At 45.8% G+C, this 17,794-nt stretch overlaps 1 protein-coding gene and 1 pseudogene across 1 annotated transcript in view; one reads left to right on the top strand and one right to left on the bottom strand.

Moving 5' to 3' along the window:
* mus101 (mutagen-sensitive 101) overlaps positions 1 to 17,794 on the top strand; it is an 81,058-nt gene that overhangs the window by 2,374 nt on the left and 60,890 nt on the right. The window lies entirely within an intron of this gene.
* On the bottom strand, positions 12,786 to 16,141 carry LOC126548285 (uncharacterized; annotated as a pseudogene).

The raw sequence follows: 17,794 nt of genomic DNA, 5'->3' as shown, positions 1-17,794 counted from the left end.
ATGCTAGCACTGATCGGCAAGAGAAGACAGAGCGCGCTCTACAAGCCAGAAACCAGCGCCCTAACGAGAGTGTCGGCATGTATATCGAGGACATGTCCAGTCTCTTCAAGTGTGCTGATCCAAACATGACCGAAGAGAAGAAATTACGCCATCTGATGCGTGGCGTTAAGCAGGAGCTGTTTGCAGGACTCGTCCGCAACCCACCACACAGTGTTGCCGAGTTTCGTACCGAAGCGACGACTATAGAGAAGGCACTGCAGCAGCGTGCCCATCACTACAATTGTGATGTCACCAGCGCACCAGCCGATCTACTGTTGGCAGGCCCAGGCAGTAACACCAAAGCGCTAAGAGAACTGGTGCGATCAATCGTAAAGGAGGAACTTCGAGAGCTGCAGCTACCGGAAGCCACGGCGCCAGTTTCAACTCTCGCCCCCGTCATTCGGGATGAAGGTTGCCATGCCATTCTGCAGGCAGGACGTGAGGAACTGCCCGTGCATCATGCACAACCACCACCGGTGCGTCGCGTGCCGACGTACGCTCATGTGTTATGCCAACCGACCGGGCATAGTGCTCCATTCGTGACCCCCAGCAGCCGCCAGCCGACTCTGCGCAGTGGACCCCTTCTAGCAGAGTTGAGGCCACGAAAAAGCGATGTGTAGCGTGCACCCGACCGAACGCCACTCTGTTTCCACTGCGGAGAAGCTGGACATCTTTACAGAATGTGCCCATATCGCAGAGCAGGTTTTCGCGGCTTTACAATAAGTGCACCTTGTCCCCGTAATGGTGAAAGACCCATCGAAATTCAAGACCACTTGACCAGACACCAGGACCCGGCTGCTAGATACCAACACTAGTCACGCTCACCAGCATCTACACGCTACCGATCACAGAGTCCACGGCCATCCTCGATTTCACCAAGGCGTCGTTCACTGAGCCCACGTCAGGAAAACTGAAGCGAGCGACCTGTGGAGGCGAGGCCGCTGACGTTCGGAGAAGCCAAGATCCTCCGTCAAGTTTGCCAAGCAACCGTGACGAACAGAAACGGATGAATAAGATAAGTGAACGGAGAATTTCTGCAGACTTGCGCATTACCATAGGCGGTCATGAATTGAGTGCATTAGATGACACAGGTGCTGATTATCCCGTTGTAAGATATGCACTCGCCAAGGAATTAAAAAAAGTTTTGATGCCGTGAAGTGGACCCCAGGTACCTATGGCTGGTAGGCACCTCATTAAACCCCTGGGTAGATGTACAGCGAGAACCGGAATTCGAGTTTTTTTTTTACATCGCTGGTTTTTTCGTACTACCAGAATGTTCGAAGGATGTAATACTCGGAATGGACTTTCTTCTAGCAAATGGTTGCATAATCAACCTGCAGAATTCTAGTGTGTCATTTTCTACGAAGCAGGCTATAGACATGCAAGTGTCCGAGGAGCCAAAACATGTTGCCTTACGGGTTACCGACGATCACATAACCGTGCCACCACGATGTAGCATGCTGGTTCGCCCAAGAAACGAAACATTCGATGACTCGGAAGGTATAGCGGATGCCAACGTCGAGCTACTCTTGAAGAAAGGTATTTGTGTAGCACGAGGAATTGTTCAACTGCGCGATGGGTGTGCTGATGTATTGCTGACAAACTTTGGAAGCGAATGTCAGCATGTCGCAAAGAACACAGCCATCGCCTTTCTGCACAGCGTTACTGAAGTCACAGATGTACGTAGCTTAGCGTCAAGGCCCCCTGCTGAGCAAACTACGCATGATGCCGTGACATCAGTTGCGATCAACCTAAGTCTGTCATCAGCCCAGAAAAAAGTGATGGAGGACCTTATAAATGACTTCGCAGAATGTTTCTCCACCTCGTCAAAGGTACGGCGCACACTGATCGTTAAGCACCGTATAATAACAGACGAAGCGACCAGGCCAGTATACCAACATCCGTACCGAGTGTCACCGGTTGAACGAGAGGTCATAAAGAGTCAGGTACAAGGTATGCTTGAGGATGATGCCATTCAGATATCAAACAGCCCATTGGCGTCGCCCGTAGTCCTTGTGAGAAAAAAGGACAATGCATTGAGATTCTGTGTTGATTACCGGAAATTGAACAGTGTGACCAAGCATGATGTGTGCCCCCTGCCACGCATTGATGACACGTTGGATCAACTACAACACGCAGAATTTTTCTCTTCATTATATCTCAAGAGCGGGTATTGGCAAATTGAAGCAGATGAAAGAGACTGTGAAAAAACTGCTGTCATAACCCCAGACAACCTGCATGAGTTCAAAGCGCTTCCATTCGGCCTCTGTTGTGTGCCAGCGACATTCCAGCGCATGGACAGTGTCCTCTCGGGTCTCAAATGGCAGTTGCTTAGTTTAGCCTAGACGATGTAGTGGTATTTTTTGCAACATTCGACTAACATTTACAGAGGCTGCGTTTAGTTCTCCAAGCCATCCGCTCGGCAGGCCTAACCATTAAACCGGAAAAGTGCCAGTTTGGATTCCAAGAACTTCGTTTACTGGGTCATGTAATTAGCGCGCAAGGTATCGGTCCGGATCCCGACAAGACTGCTGATGTTGCGCGATTTCCAAAGCCGACAAGCAAGAAGACAATACTATGATTTTTGGGACTGTGCGCTTATTACAGGCAATTTGTAGAAAACTTCTTAAAAATTGCCGAACCTCTAACGAAACTTACTAAAGAAGGCGTACCCTTCATGTGGCATACTGAACAAGAGGTTGCATTTAATGAATTAAAGGAATGATTGCAAGCCCCACCAATCCTTGCCCACTTTGACGACACAGCGGGCACAGAAGTCCACACAGATGCAAGCAATCTTGGTCTAGGCGCGGTTCTAGTTCATTGGCAAAATGGAGAAGAGAAAGTCATTACGTATGCTAGCCCCACTCTCTCGAAAGCTGAAACAAATTACTCTGTGACAGAAAAGGAGTGTTTGGCTGTCAGATGGGCCATCTGAAAGTTCTGACCATACCTCTATGGCAGCCCGTTCCGTGCAGTCAGCGATCACCATTCTCTTTGCTGGCTGGCAAACCTAAAGGACCCATCTGGACGACTTGCGAGGTGGAGCCTCAGGCTCCAAGTATACGACATTGCTGTCGTATACAGGTCTGGAAGAAATCTTAATGCTGACTGCTTGTCCCGCTCACCAGTGGAGTCTACTCCTTCAGAAGACTTCCCGTTTCTCATAGCGATGACAGCTTCGGAAATCGCCAAGCGTCAACAGGGCTGACACAGAATTGCTCCCACTGATCAAGCACCTCGAAGGATACGACGTCTAAGTCCCACGTATGTTTGTGAGAGGTTTATTGTCATTTTACCTCTGAGATAATGAGCTCTACAAGAGAAACTTTGAACACAACCAGAAAAAAATTTCTCGTCGTGCCGTCAGCCATGTGACCGTAAATTTTGGAAGCTTGCAGTGATGAACGATCGTCAGGTCACTTAGGTGTCAGCTGACGTTTGCCAGAATTCGTCTCAGATACTTCTGGCCTAAATTGTTAGCATCGGTGCAGCATTACGTGAAGACATGTCACGAATGTCAAAGGCGCAAAACACCACCCGTGAAACCGGCCGGCCTTCTCCAACCCATAGACCCACCGAAGACTCTATTTCAACAAGTTGGAATGAATCTTCTTGGACCGTTCCCAACATCATCGTCAGGGAAGAGATGGATTGTAGTAGCGACGGACTATTTAACACGATATGCTGAAACTGGTTGCCTTGAGCGAGGAACGGCAGTTGAAGTTGCTTGTTTCTTCGTTTGTAACATAGCACTGCGACATGGTGCACCAATGGTCGTGATTACTGATCGAGGAGCGGCCTTCACAGCTAATTTGATACAGTGTTTGATGAAGATGACTCGCACCAGTCACAGGAAAAGCACTGCATACCATCCTCAAACAAATGGCCTGACGGAACGTCTAAACCGAACCCTGGCCGATATGCTGTCCATGTATGTCACCTCGAACATAAGATGTGGGACGCAATCTTGCCTTGCACCACTTTTCCCTATAATACGGCTGTACAGGAGACAACTCAAGTCACCTCATTTCAGCTGGTCTATGGCTGCACAGTAACAACCACACTGGATGCTATGTTGCCAGCAGATGACAACAACTCGTATGACGTCGACGACGTCCTACATCGAGCTGAAGAAGCCCGGCAGTTGGCACGGTTCTGCATATGCCAGCAACAGTGTAGGGACACAAGCTACTACAACCTGCGCCGCAGAGAAGTTCAATACCACCCAGGCGCCAAAGTGTGGGTATGGACACTGGGGCGTCGTCGCAGACTATGTGAAAAACTCCTTCGCCGATACTTTTAACCTTACGAAGTTATTCGCCGAGCAGGTGACCTGAATTATGAAGTCATCCCTCATGAACAAGAGTGATCAAAGCGGCACAACCATGCAGAGGTCATACTCGTAGTCCGCATGAAGCCTTACTACGACAGGCAACGAAAACATCGTCTATAGATCAATTTATTTCACACGCATCGGGACGATGCGTTTTCGGAAGGGGACTAATGCCGCAGAGAACTCTCCACATGCCAGTTACGAGCACTCTCGTGAAGTACCCTTCCAAGCGCCTCATCGCTAAAGCCCCTAGGCATTACTCATAGCATCATCATTAGAAGAGCACCAGCAACGCCTCGCGCATAGCGATCCAGCGCGTGTCTCCCGTGCACGCGCACATGGCAGGGCCTGAGTCTCCCGTCCAATGAGAAGTCATGGTGTGGCTCCTGGCCTTCGCGGGCATGTGCAGTGTGTTCGGCGTGGAGACGTGGTTGACTGTTAAATAGGCTCCTGTTAACTCTTCTTGTAAATTGTGTGAATGCTTAGTATTGAGCTTCCGGGCACAAGTTCGCCCATAATAAACCAGTTTTTTTAGTGTGCTTCATTGAAGAGTGCTACAATATTGTCTTATTGTTCTTGAGTTTCCTCTAGAATAAGTGAGGTGCATTCATTTTTAAGTGCATTTATTTTTAAATAAATGGTATTTTGGCCTTGTTTTGAAAGAATGAAAGGCCAGTCACAGTACAACTGCATGGTCACAGAGCAGTGTGTTCTGGAGGCACTGGGCAATTGATGTCATTCATAGCAACAGCATATCAACCACTTAGTAGCCATTAGCAATCGTTAAGATGACTACATTTGAAGCTAGATAAAGGAAACTATATTGAAAATGTGAAATGTATTGAATGATACTTGTAAAATAACTTGCTTGTGCGGTGTTCAAAAGATCATGAACACAAGACACATTTTCGTCGCTTGCTGGTCGATGGCCGTCCAGAGCGGGATTCATCGTCCATCTCTTCTTAGCGCTTCTTAGATTACTTCAACGACCTTGAAACTTGACAACAAAGCAGTCTTCATAGACTTGCTGAATCATTTGGTACGTGTTGGCAAGACTTTTGTTGAGTTTAGCACCGAACTTATCACATACCATTGTTCTACTGTTGACTGCATTGTGCGTTGTAGCACAGCACTGTCGGGACATTCATGGAAACAGCGATCGTAACGCTCTCAGAGCTCGGAGCGGAGTGAGCTAGGCAGTGCTGAAAAGCTAAGAGTCCTCCCCCACCTAACCAGACTTGTCTGAATGCGCTGGGACCAAAAGGAGTGCCCTAAAAAAACAATTGCATGACTTTCTCGACACGCCCTGTATATAACTCTGGGCGTCTTCTGCCATCACCTTAAAGTCACTCACACGCCGTAATATGCAGTGTTTATGGGAGGTCTTTTATTACTTTCGTGACAAGTTTTTTTTTTTTTTTTCCGAGAATGCTCAGAAGGATTCCAGAAGCGTATTGAAGCAAGATGCTGTCGAGCTGCCATTCTTAGTGACACTCGGAAATGATTGAAGGCGCAGGCAAAAATTACTGCCTTGTTTTGTTTTCAATAAATGAATTTCTTGCTATTCTTCACTTGAGATAAACTAATCGCAAAAGTTTGTTTGTTATAAGCATGTTTGGGTATATCGAATTACCTGATATATTGAACTGTATTTAGTGTACAAGCTTGTTCAACTGTATATGATCTGATATAGTTTGTGCTATGTTACTGTGAGTGTACACATCTCTGCTTTCTGCTAAGCAAGTTGAATTGAAGTGCTGCACCTGCTGTGCTTGTTTGCCAGTTTGACAAGCTTCCGTAATCAGTAATACCATAAATATAATCTGAGCACTAGTGCACTCCGAGTAATTTTGAACATGTAGCAAATGCAAATGATTAGGCCCAGGTACCGAATTACTGGAAAAAAAAAAACTGGTCTTTTCATTTTCAGCCTTGGAAACGGAACCAGATTAGCACATTTGAAATGTTTGACATGAATGTATTAGCTTATTCAAAACAGCTAATAGAGAGTTTTAGATTAGGGGATGCAAGCAACTTCCGTATGCAAGAAGTAGCGGGTACAGTACTGCGCAGACCCAGACGTAGGGGTCTGCGCATGCGCAGTACTGTCGCCCCTAGTTCTTGCATACGCAAGTTGCTTGCGTCCCCCTAATCTAAAACTCTCTAATATTAACACTACAGGATGTTTTCACATTGATAACAAGGCCCGCATGCAACAAGCACTCTTTGACATTAAGCAAAAATACATATAATTTTAACTGCCTCAGATACTGCATAATCTGGAAGACGTGCGTTTGGCTCCCACTGATGGCACATTTTTTTCGTCTACTTTCATTTTCATTTACCTTATCATTTCTACATTTCAATTAAAACAGATGATTTCCCTATGCTTTTCTTGGCTTCATTATCTGTTAGAAGCTTCATACTTTAAGTGTAGGCAGGGCAGTGTGCAAAACTATATAACGAACTAGCACGTAAAACAGGATGGGTGCAGATTTCCAGCTAATGTTTCAGAAGCCCAAGACAGGCACAATATACATATACATCTGTCTGACACTTACCATGCAATGTTGATAAAGATGGAAGGAAGACGTGATCACAGCTATGGATACATAATATTTGAAGCTCTGTCACCAGTACTTAGTGTCATGCCAAGTACAAATCTCAAATTGGCAGAACACACAACTCGTGCACATGGTTATGCACAACAGCTACAATATGCACTGGGGCATATTTAGAGAACTAAAACCACTGGTATATGACAAGAAAACCTGTCATTGTTGTTTAGTGGCTTTGGTGTTGCGCTGCTAAGCACATGGTCGCTGGATCAAATCCTAGCCGCCGTGCCTGCATTTCGATGGGGCGAAATGCAAAAACGCCCATGGACCGTGCATTAGGTGCACAGGAAGGAACTCCCAGGTGGTCAAAGTTAATCCAGAGTCCCCCGCTACAACGTGCCTCATAATGAGATTGTAGTGACAAGAAAGTGCACCACAGCTCAAAGAAACATGTCGCAGAACTGCCTGTTGGTGTGAATGAACATCTGAAACTTGCCAGTAACAAAAAAAAAAAAATTGTGTAGATCGAATGCACATTTTGGAATTTCACATGTGAAGCAAAGCTTGTTGATGCGGTTAATCAAATGCTATAAATTTGCCCAGTTCATTCCTGCATTTTTCGTGTAAAGGAAACTGTGCTCTCGTACCCTCGTGCTATGCAATAAGACACGCGGCACTCATCTCAGAGTTAGTTGACATTGGCACTATAGTACATGTGCGATTTTAGAATAATGGTTAGTGCATTGGCATTGCAGTTCGATCCCACTGTCAGGCACATATTAAGGCGAAAGCCTTAAGTGGCTTGTGGCAATGGCTTATACCTAAAAAACTTGGCATCTAGTAGAGTGGTAAAAAAAAAATCAGCAATGGCTTATACCCTCGTAAGCAAGCACTACCGAAAGCCAGCAATAAGTAAGCAAGCCACTGCCAAAATTCAGTGGGTCATAGCCCCTTGAGGCAGAGGCTACAAGCGTTCAGCAAAGTGAAGTGAACAATGCATACATTCATTGGAATCATTCACACAACACAAAGAAGAGCATCTCAACCATCAATAAAGCATTGCATACCCCCCTCAGAAGTAGGCTATGGCTGAGGAAGCTCGCCAAGCGAGAAACGGCACTGCGGCTCGTTATGTCTTGGAAGAAGTCTGACCCCTCCGTTCGTATAATTTCAAAGGGCCCTGAACCACCTCTTGGGCTTGGGTGTGTGGAGCTTGCAAGCAGATTGCGAAGTCACCTTTCTCTCAAATGCTCTTTTCAACAGAAAGCCCTCTCCTCACTCTCTTCTAGACGCACTATTTCATCATCGGACGCACTATTTCGTCATTCCCTTAGACGGCTGCTATTGGCCGATAGCTGACATCAAGCTGTGGTCGGCTAGATGGCGTAGATAACGCGGCCGCCACGGGGGCCACCACGAGTCCATTGGCTAAGTGCACTGCAGCTTGCTGAAGACAACCACGCTCGGTTTATGTTTAGCGCATTGTAGGCACGAAAGGCGGATGTCGTGGCATCTATGTTAACATCCAAAATTAAATTTGAGCTCCACGGCACGGTGACATTTAGAAGGCGGAGCGTTGTGGGCACACCCCACTGTGCCGTAGCCTTCGCAGTGCAAGGCATTGAAGAAGGAAAGTGTGGCACAGCGAAGGCCATGTTTGATTGGCAATAACTCCGCGTCTGCTGAACACATTGAAGTACTTTTTGCAGCAAAGTATTTCTGAAGTAGCCTATTTTCACTTCAAAAGTTTTTCTCCACGTTGATAAAAAGTGGTTCAGGGACCTTTTAATGCATTACCAAGTGTGCAGCAGGCTTTCACCTTCACGTGTCACAGGAACATGTAACATGCTGCTGAATTAACGTCAATTTTCTTTAAGTATGAGCTATCCGGCAGGTCAGCTGCAGCTCCCAACAGCCATGGTCTGGAAAGTTGGGGAAGGTTTGCGAAGAAAGCTTTGCTTTAAAAGCGAAAATGGGGACTGTGCACTGAGCACCATTTGAAAACCCCAGAGCTGAATAATGAACCAGCAGACATTAACGAATTGTCATATGTACAGTACAATGAAACCAACAAACGTATGAAATTAAAGCATATAGAACAGACTAGGATAGCAGAAATATAGAAAGACAAAGAACCAATAAAGGTCAGGAAAGCAAAGACCACCAAGAATAAGAAGGGAATAATGACTCTTAGCGGGAGAGGCAACGTGTAGAAACATCATGAAAGGTAAAATCAGACAACCTTTCATGAAGGAACATAGTTTAACAGTGCATAATAAACCTGTAGGACACCTGGATTTTCGTTGTAGAACTGTGGGTTCACACCAAACCTTGACAAGGCCTTCTTGTTCTAAGCAGCTTATAAGCCACAAAGGCAAGTGATCAAAGCTTATTTCGTTCCCTGGAGTTCTAACAATGCATGAGCATGCCATCAGTATCCTTGTTACCAAAGGAACTCAATTTTTTTAATGGTTTCGTATAATCACGCATAGCGGTTTCTAAAGCAAGGTATTCAATAATGCTTTTCCACTACTCTAAGGTACTTCTTGAAATGTTAAGTATAGTTTTACCTTTCCTGATGCTTCATTTTGGTGGTGTTTGTTTCCTGGCCTTTATTAGTTTGCCTTTCATATAATATTGTTATCCTAGTCTGTTCTGTATACTTAAATTCATATGTGAAAATTCTTTGGTTATGGTACTGTACAGATGACAATTCGTGAATGACATCTGGTTCATTAATCAGCACTGAATTTTTGAAATGGTGCTTACAGGACGGTGCCATTTTTTTTATTTAATGGGAATAGCTTTCTTGGCATTGTCAGACCACTTTTATTTCTGACCATCTAGCTATCCATCTATCCCACCAAAAGTAGTGGGCCATTCCCAAAGATTGCAGTATAAAAATGACAGTCACGGGACTGAAGTAAATGCATGGTTGGTTTCCAGAGTGAGCACTGCAGAGGCAGAGGAACTAGCGATAGGATTAGCCATCATAGTTATGGCGGACTCTCAGATGGCATGCAGAAACTTTTCCAGGGCGAAGATTTCCAGAACCACACATCGCATTCTGATTGGAACGCACCAGCTCCTGCCATACGTACAAACCATGTGGACTCCGGGCTATGAGTTTTTATGCGACAGTGAGCAGGTACACGGCTACGCCCGAGCGCGCGCACACCGAGAGCCGTGAGAGGGTCATGCTGAGCAGTTCCACCCTGCGCCCATACCATTAACCTACACGCACATCCTACAACACTATCGCCTTTCACAAAGAACACTACTGCCGCTTCATAATGCTCCGATGCAAGAGGAAGCCGTAATGTTGGGAAAACTCCAAACAAACATCCATATTTCAGTCTTTACCACGCCATACACCCTGCGCTGTATTTCTATAAAGGCCCACACTGCAATCAATGCAAAACACTTCAACACATAGTATGGGCTTGCGCAAGCACACCACAGCTCACACCCATAATACATGCAGGCGGAGCTGGACGCAGCGCTGTCCAGCTCAACTGGTCAACCGAGCGAGAAGGGCAGCTATGGCTGCTGGACTCCTGGACTTAGGGGACCACCCACTGCACAGCGGAAGAGCTACCTACGCTCGTGTGCTTTTTTTCTATAAAGTTTACTCTCTCGAAAAAATGTGAGCCTATCCCAAAGGTTGTACAGTCTAAAATGTGGGTAGTTCACGGTGGTAAGTGCCATTCCTCAATGAATGTCACTGACGTCAACTTGGGGTATGTGTGACTATTCAATTAACCTCTATGACGCCAGCTTGGTCACTGGGTACGCGTGGACTTCACGGTGACACCAGCAGTATGCGTAGTTTGTCCAGAGGGAAGTGCGAGAGAGGAGCCCCGCAGTACATGCCTCATACATGATACATTTCAGCTATTCACATACTTGGATACTCATCATACATGAGTTCTTCCCGATTTAATACTGCCCGATACAATAAGGGTATAGGATTGCAGTGCAAATTGAATGCAGCTAATCTGCATCAATACTGAAGTTTTTTTTAGCAACTGTGGCTGACCCTAACTGCCTAGCCTCTGCCGTATGCATTGTTGACCCTCAGACTTGAGAGCAATCATACCCATAGAGAAACAGATAGTGATAGTGTTTCACAGAAATTGAAAACTGCTTCTGCTGAGAACAGATAGTGATTTCATTAAGTTTCTTCAGCAGTCATGGCTGATTGCAACTGTCTAGTCACTAACACTGCAAAGCATGAAGTGCATACACCATACATTTGCTGCAGATTTGTATCTAGCTGCAGTGAAGTCAGCCTGGGCATGCATTGGCATCCCCAAATTTAAAAAGTAGCCAAAACACCTTTTGAACATGGCAAGAAAGGATTTCCAATCTGTAGACAGTGCTGCCATAAATGTGCGAGCAACATACTATTTTAAAATAATGTTCTACTGCATGCAGTGGAATCTCTTGCCTATAATCTCTCGCAATGGATTGCTTACAGTCTCCTGCGGCTTTTAAGGGCCAGCTCTTTCCACCATACAGTGCAACACCAACGACATAACAGCCAATAGATGATGCCAGCCGTTGTATCATTATGACCATGAATTACTAGCATGCAGAAGTTTGCGCATGCCCACCCTTCCAAATCTAGGAAATGGGGAAGTGGCAGTTAATAATGCCTCCCACCTGTCCTCTCTCTCTTTGTCAGGCACCAACCTCAAAATGATACCATAAGTGTAGTGCAGAAAGAAGAAAGGAGTGGTACGCAGGGAACTGCTAGTATCAGCTTTACCCAGCTGACAGGAACCATTGTGTTGAGGGGGGATGAAGAAAGTAAGCCATTGCGCTAATAATTCACCATCAGGGTGTCTACCAACCTGGAAAACCGGGAATTCTCAGGGAATTTGAAGTGTCTGGAAATACTCAGGGAAAACTCGGGGAATTTGTGCTTCCTTCAGGAAAAATTAGCTGTAACTTTATTGAAAGGGGACGAAAGTCCTGTTAATGCTGGCTCCAGTAACAGAGGAATCGCAACGAATCGTCACTGACGCCATGTCATAGGCACGAGGTATTGCCAGAGTAGTTAACAACTGATTTTCCAGACGCCCGATTTTTTGGAAATGCCCGATAATTCTCACGGCTTTGCGGCACCACCACATACTCCATAGATTCAATGTATATTGCCCTGACTGCAGGTCTGGCATTAATCAAAGCCACCATCGCCGCCATTTTGATTATGTCGCCACCTCTAACCAGCACTATAGAGGCTAGAAGGTTTGACTAGTGTCGTGAACGTGCCAGAGGAGAGGAAATGATTTGCAATGACGGCTCACAGATGGCACTACAGCTAGCAGGTGTGTTATGTGCTCGCTCGGTAGCAATGCGAGAAAATGCGTTTCGCTGCGCGCATCTTGCTGTAACGGCTGTGATATTCGTCTGGCCAAAGCACAAAATATAATACGAGTGTCTATATGTTCTGCTTCGCATGCGACGTAGGTCAGCAGCAGCATTCTCAGCAAACCACTTTTGAAGCTAATGCTTCAGGTGGACACAGACTGTTGAAGCCGCGAGCAGTTATATTTTTGCTTGTTTATGCTTTGGTTGACCCATTTTCGTGGAAAAAGGAACAAGGAAAAACTGCCCAACAAGACAGCGACGAAGAGGAATGAATGAGTACAACACGGCATGCGCAAAAACAAGAAAGGCTCGTCATCCAAGAGATTGAGCATATCTCGTATGATGACCGAGCGAAATTACGGCCTCACGTGTGGTAGGCACCATTTGCGCATGGTTGTTACAGCCCCGAATACATTAATGTAATAACATAAATAAGGGAACAGAACACATTAACGCAATGTTTATTTACAGGAACATTTCACTGGCATCGCCTCAGTTTGAGCAGCTTTTGCTTCTCGCGATTAGACGCCTTATCTTGGTTCATAGCCTTAGTTAAATAATGCAACCTCGTCAATACATAAAACTTAATCACATCCCTTGTAAGAGCGTGGGAGTGCTCGCTGCAGCCGACTTCTTGGAGTTCATGCCCTTGTAGAAAATGTAAAAACGACATCATGCTCCCAGCATGCAGCTCGTTTCTGCTGAAAAAGGCAGTGAATGCATTTTCTAGTTTAGTTATTAGCACTTCAATGTGCTTTGAAGCATACACCAAACCCCCATGGTCAGCCTGCCTCGGCAGTGAGGCATTCTCATTTTTATCAGCCTGTAGGGGCAAAATGGCCAAGGCAGATGCACATGCGGGGCATGGGAATCTTTTCAGTGATTTCCTGACAATGTAGCCGGCGACATAAAAAATGAGTCGGCTATTGCTTTTCTACACAGCTGTTGTGGTCAGACATGCTGTCCTGCTCTTGCAGCACTGCTGAAGCATGTGCGAGATTTCTCTCGTCCAAGAGATCATCAATTAGGCTTGCTATCTGTGCTGCCTTTTCTTTATCACAGGGCTGCAAAAGAGAACTCGCAACCTCAGCTGGTGAATTTCCATTCCTTAATGGCTTTGCCAAATTGTAGAAGGCAAGGTTATTTACAATAAGCAAAAACTGCTCTGGAGAGGGGTGTTCATTGCAGCCGAATGATTGTCTTACAATTCCAAATGAATTCTCCAATTTGTCTTGGCTCAAATTGGCTGTCAGGAGATATTTGTATTTTAGTGATGACGTCATATAATTCACAAGTGACAGTGTGCTTTTCAGCGTCACACGTAGTCTGAGGGCAGTCCCTGCACTGAGAAATCCACCACCGTGCTGAGCAGCATACCGTTCCCATTCATTCAAGAAGGTTAGAAATTCTTCTAGAAAGCTCGTACTTGCTGACTCTGGGTGAAGCCCTTTGGAGGGCACCCTTGATATCATGACAAATATCAAGCATTCCATGAGCTTCACAAATCGTTCTGTTGGCTCAAATGTACGGAAAATTTTGTCTAACTTATCCTTGTAAAAAAAAAAAGTCCTTTCAGAACCTCATCACTGAACAGTTGGAAGGCTAGGTAGACACGCATTTTGTCAAATGCATTTGGCTGCGAATGGGATAAACTTAAGTGTGGCATGACTTTCAACGTAAGCGCGTCATTGTCAAACTTCCAAGCTTCTTTGATAACGCCGACGTGTGCATTACCACCTGGGATCTAGACTTCCTTAGAAGTAAATGCGTTCCGTATACATTTTACGATGTGAGGAAAATCAGAAATGAAATGAAGGTTCCTTGTTTTGTCCACGGGATGTTGAACCTTGCACTTGATTTCCTGGGCTGATGCTGGAAAGATGGATATGCACTTTAACACAATAAACAATATTGTGGGTACAGTGCAGACTCAGATTAGCAACTTGTTAATAGCTAAAGACATCTAGCGACCGAAAATCCTGTCAGATAAAAAGTATGTACCTTCGATGCCAAATAGCCTCCACAGGCAACGATTCCACGAAGCACCATCGCTAGTCCAGAAGTCGACAAACAGGCCTGCTTTTTCAGGGAGGATTGTGGCCTCCAGCAAAACCTTTGAAAGCACCAGTGCCTTAACATTCCCGCGGTCGGCGAACACGCCAAGTATTTGTGTCCATGTTCCTGCAAAGATAAAGCACTATATGATAAGCCGTACAGAAAACAGTACATAGGTAGCTGTATCAATTTCAAGGTGAAGCACTTTCACAACATAAGCCACTTTTATTATAAAAGCAATGACAAACATCACTAACAAAATAACAGGATAAAACTGCATGTTGAAATCTTTGCAGCCATTTTAGCATTGCAACCGTTCAATTTGAATAACTTACCTAGGAATGGCTGGAACATGACAAGGCCATGGTCACTTGTTGCCGTTTTTGTTGTGTCGTCAGTAAATGGTCCAAGGTCTACAAAACCAGTAAGCTCGCCAGATGGTCTTACACTGATGTTTTCCGAAAGCTTAATTTCATCGAAGACAAGTCCACCATGGCGACTGAACTCATCCATGTCCTGGGTCTTCTTCTGCACACCTGAGAGAATGCTGGTATAAACCCAAATGCACTTTTGAAACTTTGCATATGTTTATCCAGGCACGATTTGCTAGGCAGAGCCATTATTTCATGCCGCCTGGTGTGCTCACAGAGCTTGGGGCTTCTCATGCGCGCATAAGGATGCATTCCAATATCCATAATTTGTCGTACCGCATGCCGCGGCTGGACTTTCTGCGGGCTGCATCAAAACACGTTTTAACAGCAAGGCGCTGCTTTGGTGGAACCCCGTTTATCTTTGTTTCCAAGACAGAGCTGGAAATAGATTCGTTGATCACCCGAAGCTCTGCAACACTTATCTCGGCGTTCGCCAGCTTTCTCCGTGCGCGCAGCATTTGGAGGGCCTTCCTGGCACTTCGTTGTTTGTATGATATATTTGGCTTTTTCTTAAGCCGATGTGTTCTGCTTAGTGCCAGCTTCTTCGTGTACTTGCATCGCCAACAGAGTTTGCCGTCAGTTTATCTCCCGAGGCAGTTTTTTGCAAAGTGCTTGCCTCCAAACTCAACGCACTGTCCTGGCTGGATTGGGTGGATTTCAAAGTCTGCACAAGGTATTAAGATATCGACCTTTGTCAATGCCGCCGCGTCGTCGTCAGGCGTCTTGACACAAAATTCTTCAACCTTTACGTTCCGACAGAACACACAGCAACGGTACGCACTCATCTCAGCACAAGTGACCTCTGAACATGGCATGAAAGCAACATGCTTACTGACATACAAATATTTTCTACCCCAGAGCTGCAGTGCCCCCCAAGGCATAACGTTGCAGGCTCATTTTCCAGCACAATTCGGCTGCAGCGGACAGAAGGCAGTGAAATGTCACTGAATGGGTGTGGTCTTGCCCCTGAGAAGCTTGCATTGCCGTGTTCCTGAGCGTTGCCGTCTTCCAGGAGGTGGTTTCCCGCTCTCTGGTTCAGTGTTGGGGCGTAACTATCTGCGAGATTCCTCTCTTTTCTTTTTTTTTTTTTTTTTTTTCGGGACACTCCTAGACATATAGGCGGGCATGTCAGGGAATATTGTGGGAACGGCGTCGTCAGTGAGCACTGGCCGTTCACGCTCTATTTTGACGACCTCACCGTTAATGATATGCTTGAAAGTTCTTTGGACATAGCGATTGTAAAAATGACGGGAACACACCACACTTGTCTCATCCAGCACTTTGTCCTCTCGTTTTATGTTCCTTGCCCATTCTTCTCGACGAAGAGCGTCTGCATGCTCTAGATGCACAAATCACATTCACGGCACTGTTGAATCGCTGCGCGCAAACATGCCAGACCATCAGGAGCGAAGCGAGCACACACACCAGAAAGACTGCGCTTTCACTCGACAAGCGACACGAGGAGCTGCGGCGGCGGCATCATTCTTCTCTGCTCGCCTAACCCGGATGGATGGGTGGGTGTTATGAGCGTCCCCTTTGGAACGGGGCGGTGGGTTGCGCCACCAAGCTCTTGCTATTGTCCTGCCTAATGTCCTACCTAGGTTAAACCTAGGTAGGACCTAGGAGGTAGGTTAAACTACGAACTACCACGGCCAAATTTTCTGATCCCCTATTGCGAACTGTGCTTTTGTACGTCTCCGTCTTTTGTCGTTTCCCTACTTTTCTTCCACCAATCCTCCAATCGCCTCTTACTAGTGCTTATTGCGGACATGTTTGCTTTACCACTGCTCCCGCTGAACCCAAGGGCTTCAAGGAGGCCAGTGGTGCCTAAATCGATCGCTGGGTAGACGTCTTCACATTCTAATAAAACTTGCTCCATAGTTTCCCTAGCTTTACCGCAGCAAGCACATGCTTCTTCCGGTGCGTGTTCTAAGGCATCCCGATCTCGCTTCAAAAAGTAATGAGCTTCCCTTTGAGTTATCATAAATGGTTTCTTTCCTGATTTCGTTTTTTTCCTCTTAAGTAATTACTCATGGCAGGTTTCTTTTCCATTGAAAGTATTCGCCGCTGTGAGCAACGGCACCGATTCCGCCTTTGTAATCCTCGCGATTGGCTTCGAAGCTCGCAGAGAACAGCGCGTTGCGTAATGCCACTCTCCAAAAGTTAGCTTCGCCTCAGTACACAGCAGTGTTAGGCGGTGAAGCTTAACAAGCTTGGGAAGGGGCAATTGTCACGGGACACAGTACCTATTCCTTAATTATACACGCGTGCACCCCCGTCTTCTGTCACAGTACGAGCACCGATATGCCTAATAAGTGTACTGGCAGGCCTTAAGAGCTGCCTGTGGCAATTTTAGCCTTTAAGGGCAGTTAAATGCATGCATTAATTTTTTTTCGGACTGCCCGATTTTTCGGATGTTATCGCTGCCCCTAGGGAGTCCGAAAAATCTGACGTTGACTGTACAACTGACCAAGAGAATGCTTCAAATGATCCATAGGGTGAACGCATGGCAGAAGGAAGATGAGAACAGAAAGGACCAATGCACTGAGGAATTAACGGGAAAGGGAGCGTGCCGCCACCTCTTTGAAGGAGCTTGAGCTCAAAAAACAAAGTGTCGGCTGACGCCGAGATGCAGGTGTCCCTCATCCAGACCAAAATAAACTCTTTGAAGCAGTGAAACCCAACACTGAGATGTTGTGTATGGGCTGAGAGTATGTCAGGACAGTTGAGGTTGACTTCCCAGCTGCTGAGAGAGAATCTTAGTTGTGACAAAGTTCAGGCCTCATACTGATGAGCTTGCTATCAATTGATAGAAATAGCTCATATTCAAGAATATCTGCTTATGTATGCATCTCATTTTCAATCTTATTTGAAAATGTTCAACTCAATTTGGAATGGGCTTTACCATTTTTTTCGCTGTGCATTTTACTAACACCTTCCTTCTGTTTTCTTTTTAAATGAAATAAATATTGCTCCTTCATTTTTTTTTGTTTCTACTT

The sequence above is a fragment of the Dermacentor andersoni genome, chromosome 1, assembly GCF_023375885.2.
Source record: "Dermacentor andersoni chromosome 1, qqDerAnde1_hic_scaffold, whole genome shotgun sequence".
In the NCBI taxonomy this organism is placed as follows: Eukaryota; Metazoa; Arthropoda; class Arachnida; order Ixodida; family Ixodidae; genus Dermacentor; species Dermacentor andersoni.
This window is presented reverse-complemented; position numbering and strand designations above follow the sequence as displayed.